The 4,843-nt window shown below is 44.7% G+C and overlaps 2 pseudogenes; both read right to left on the bottom strand.

Moving 5' to 3' along the window:
• Positions 1-1,336: 1,336 nt before the first annotated feature.
• LOC106735840 (heterogeneous nuclear ribonucleoprotein C-like) lies at positions 1,337-3,650 on the bottom strand (annotated as a pseudogene).
• On the bottom strand, positions 2,030-2,466 carry LOC106735841 (60S ribosomal protein L26-like; annotated as a pseudogene).
• Positions 3,651-4,843: the final 1,193 nt, after the last annotated feature.

Below are 4,843 nucleotides of genomic sequence, written 5' to 3'. Positions count from 1 at the left end.
TAAACTATTATTTTTAGTGTGATAGGTCAAGTTTACAATTATTGAATTAAAAAACTGACAAATAAAGATGTCACGTGCTGAGAGAATGTTGATCTTTCTCAAACAAGCCGTTAAGTTTTTGTCTACAAAATGTCTGATCATCTGAGTGCCTCTGTTAAAGAAAAAAATTGTTCAATACTTGTTAAAGCACGGTATGATAGACTTTATTTAGGCCTTTCACAATAGGTATAGGGCTCACTGCAATGGGATTTTGCAATGGAAGAGAGAGATTGGGCTCAACTTCAAATACAACAAAGCAGGGGCCAGCAACTGGCATGATGGTTAAGGCACTGGACTCCCACATGGCTGATTGACCACAGTTCTAATCTCAGACGGTGGTTTGCCAGTCACTCCCTCCCCCTACCCCATCAGTCTCTGGTGCATGTCCTCTGGAAACATGTCCTATAGCAAAACTTAAAAAATTAATAATAGTGGGAACCAGCAGTTGGCATAATGGCTATGTCGCTGGACACCCACGTAGTCGACCGCGGTTCGCATCCCGGACCTGGTGGCTTAAAACTCACGCTGGGCACGTGTGCGTGCGTGCCCAAGATCCCGAGAGGAGAATGGAGGAGAAGGGATTGCAGCATGACCATCCCCCCGGAGGGTGATTTCTCGCTTTCTATCTCTATGTCTCTCTCTGTCTGTCTGGCGAGCACACGTGCCCTATAGCAAAAACCTCTCAAAAAAAAATCATAATAATAGTAAATATTTTAAGAATAATAAAGCAAGGGAAGTGGACATTTATAGCCAAAGAGCAGGACTGAGGTCAGCGGGTAGAAAATTATTAAGAAGAAATATCATGGATGATAAAGATTCTGGCTAACAGACCTAATATGACTCTTGGGAAAGCAGGTCCCGGTGACCAGGCATCACCTAAGTGATGATGAGGATGAGGAGGCCAGTCAGCTCTCAAGAGGGATCAGATATTGAGAGTGGAGCGCGTTCTTTCTAAACTAACTCAGCACGGTTATTGCTGAAACTGGGTTTTTCTTTCTTCTTCTTTTTTTTAAAACCATACATCCTTTTTATTGGAAATCATAAAGAGGTATCAAAATTAAAAACATAATTACAGGGTAAGATTTAGCAAAACTACTTAACAACACCACTGTCAAAAGAAGTGAAATGGGCCTAGGAGCAGGGCAGTGTGAACTAGTGAACGTGGGAAGGACAAAGATGGCGAGAACAGTGAGCTGTGCTGAAGATACTAGGGGAGAGGGTGGGGTGAATATTTTGATCTTAGACAAGCACCTAGACAAAGAAATAGTGGGTACGATTTCTCAACCCTACTGTGTGCTTAGGCGTCATCCTGGCCATTGGCACGGTCTCTGTCATCCTCTCCTTGTTCAGCCTCTTTTTCATCATCTCTGATTGGCCCCATTTGTTTGCTCTGTTCCTTTTCCATTTGGATGTTTTCCAGAAGAGAATCCACTTTTTGTTTTACCTGAGTCAACTCCTTCTTAATGACCTAAAGGTCATTTCCTTTCTTTTTTTTTTTTTTTTTTTTTTTTCTTTTCAAAAAGTTTTTTTTTTTTTTTTTTTTTCACATTTAATATTTTATTGATGTTGGTAGCTTTTTGTCATTTTACCTTTTGTTTTCTGTATGTCTCATATCTTTTTCTTTTTGTTCTCCTGTTCCTTTTTTACTGCTTTAGTTTACATTTGTGAATTGACTTCCATTGCTTTTTCAAAAGGGAATTTTTAACATTTTTTTTTGAAGAGTTTTTTGTTATAAGGCGTGTGTGCTCACCAGAGAGACAGAAAGACAGAAAGCAAGAAATCACCCCCAAGGGGGGAAGGCCACACCGCAATCCCTTCTCCTCCATTCTCCTCTTGGGATCTTGGGCACGCATGCACACACACCCGGCGTGAGCTTCAGCCACCAGGTCCGGGACTCGAACCACCGTCGACTACATAGGAGTCCAGCCATTACGCTAACTGGTGGTCCCCATTTTAACAGTTTTTACTAAGAATGGTATATAAGATTATTTTACTCCTGCATCTTCTCAATTGTTTCTTCCTTCTATTTGCCCTTTTCCTTTCCTACTTGGAGAGATTTGGCTTTCCGTTCAAGGATCTTCTTGCAGTCTTTGTCCAGTTTTCGTCTAATGATAACCACCTTGCTGGGGTGAATCCCCGCATGGACCGCTGTGCCATTAGCCTTTTCCCGCTGCACCTGCTCAGTATAGATGACATATTCCTTCCTGTAAACCTGGACTACTTTGCCAATTTGCTGACCTTTATAGTGTCCTCACACAACCTGAACTTCATCGTCCTTTCCGATGGGCATAGATTGCACATTGCCCCCTGCCTCAGCTCTTTGGAAAGGGGAGAAGACATCATCTTCCTGCGGATGTGGGAAGGGGTGTTGAAATGCCTTTTACGGCTCTTGCTTCGGTCAGAAGTCATGAAAGGACTGAACTTCATTTTGGCCACTGCCGCTCCAGCGATGGCCACCAAAGAGAAAGCAAGGTCATCTCCTTTCAACTTTCCAGACTTGGAAGAAGATCCTTGTTGTCCACTCTTAGAATTGGAGCTTTTGCCCTTTGTGAAGTGTCTCTTTTTTTTTTTTTTGGAGAGGTTTTCGCCAAAGGGCGCGTGCGCTCGCCAGACAGACAGAGAGAGACAGAGAGATAGAAAGTGAAAAATCACCCCCCAGGGGGGATGGTCACGCCACAATCCCTTCTCCTCCATTCTCCTCTTGGGATCTTGGGCACGCACGCACACGCGCCCCGCGTGAGTTTAAGCCACCGGGTCAGGGACACGAACCGCGGTCAACTACGGGGGAGTCCAGTGACATAGCCATTACGCCAACTGCTGGTTCCCTGTGAAGTGTCTCTTAATATGTGCTGGCATTTCCAGGGCACTACAGCACGAGCCATAGGAGGTGGCATTGGGACACGTGCTGGGTACACATGGACATCCTGTCATAATAATCGCGTTGAAAGTCATAGTCCAAATCAAAAGAGCTGAGCAGAGGGGACGGAGAAGGGTGTTCTGGTACGGACCCGTGCACCTCGGTTGCAGAGCGTTTCACACCTGCTTTTCCTCGGTTCACTTTTGGCTCTGCAGCCAGGTGAATATCTAAAACCTGGCCGGCAATCATCCTGCCCTCCTCTCCTGCCACCAAAGCCAGAACATTCCTCTGATTCTTATAATGAACAAAGGCAAAGCCCTTACAAGCAGAGCACCCCACGGTTCTGCCCTACTTTGAGAAGACTGTCTCCACATCTGATTTTTTTTTCTCTTTTTTTTTTTTTTTTGAGAGATTTTCACTGTAGGGCGCGTGCGCTCGCCAGACAGACAGACAGAGACATAGAGACAGAAAGCGAGAAATCACCCCCTAGGGGGGATGGCCACGCTGCAATCCCTTCTCCTCCATTCTCCTCTCAGGATCTTGGGCACGCATGCACATGCACCTGGTGTGAGTCTAAGCCACTGGGTCTGGGACTACATGGGTCGACTACGTGGGATTCCAGTGACATAGCCATTATGCCAATTGCTGGTCCACACATCAGACTTCTTGACCACAGAGTATTGAGATCCCCAGTGAATACCCAGGAGTTCATGGAGCGAGGAGGATCTGCCTTGTTGGTAACATTGCCAGCCATATTGTGTTTGATGGTAAGATTCCTCACAAAGCCAAAGAGTGTAGCTGAAGATCAAAAAAATTTCACAAGAAAGGAGATGAAAAAGAGATTCGATTCTGAAGCTCTCATTCCCCGGTTCTAGGCAGAGAAGCTGAATACTGCTGGAGGTAGGAAATGCGACTACAACTGCTCCCTAAAGTTGGGTGTTTCAAAGTGCACAGATGGACCTAGCAGAAGTGTCAAGAGCCTGAGTAAAGTTTGCTCAAGCAAAGAATCTTCGTCACCTCCCAGACTTTTAAACTAAGATTCTGTTCTAAAATCAAGATGTTTGTTTGAATAATAAGAAACCTGGGGGCCAGCAGTTGGTGTGGTGGTTAAGGTGCTGGAATTCCCACATGGCTGACCAAGGTTCGAGTCCCAAATCTAGCAGCTTGCTCTCTCTCTCTCTCTGGCAAAACTAATGTGAAAAAAATAATAAATGAATGAATAAAATAATTTAAAAAAAAAAGAAACCTGACTGGTCTTTTGTTCCTGATTTTTAGGAGAGACTAGATTAGTGTCATTTCTCTCTTTTTTATTCTCTCTTTCTCTATAGAGCAAATGAGCTCTCCAGAGACAGAGGAAAAGAAAGAGACAAAGAAAACAACCTCCAGGGAGACAGCCACACTGATTCCCTTCTCCTCTGTTCTCCTTTGGGGATTTCGGGCATGTACAGAGGTGCCTGGTGTGCTTTCCAAGGCACGGGGTGCGAAACTCCAATCAGGCTGGCAGCCACGTGCTATTCAGCCAGCCCAACCACCACGCCACTGGCTGGTGTAATTTCTATGTAATTTCTCAAGTAACAAAAATATATGTATTATTCATCAGCCTCTGTGAGCCACACCTGAATTCATGCAAAGTGATGAGATGACTCAGTTCAGGTCTAGTTAGCAGAATGACCAACCAGACAATGAGAAGGTTGGGACTTCTCATCAGGAGGTAAGGAGTGTCAATACCATGAGAAGGGACTTAGATTTCTGCATCTGGAACACTCCCTTCACCTGACTAGTCCTGATTTGTACTCCTTATGATTAAATGGCGATAATCAGTACAACACTTTTCCTAAATTCTGTGAGCCATTTGAGCAAATTACCTGAGTGTGTATGTGGGAACCTCAGTTGGTAGCTAGCTGGTCAGAAGAGTAGGCGGCCTGAGAACCTCACCTGTGGCTAGTG

This window comes from Tupaia chinensis, unplaced genomic scaffold (assembly GCF_000334495.1).
Source record: "Tupaia chinensis unplaced genomic scaffold, TupChi_1.0 Scaffold000544_1, whole genome shotgun sequence".
NCBI classification, from domain to species: Eukaryota; Metazoa; Chordata; class Mammalia; order Scandentia; family Tupaiidae; genus Tupaia; species Tupaia belangeri.
The sequence above is the reverse complement of the archived record's forward strand: the minus strand, read 5'-3'. Positions and strand labels throughout refer to the sequence as shown.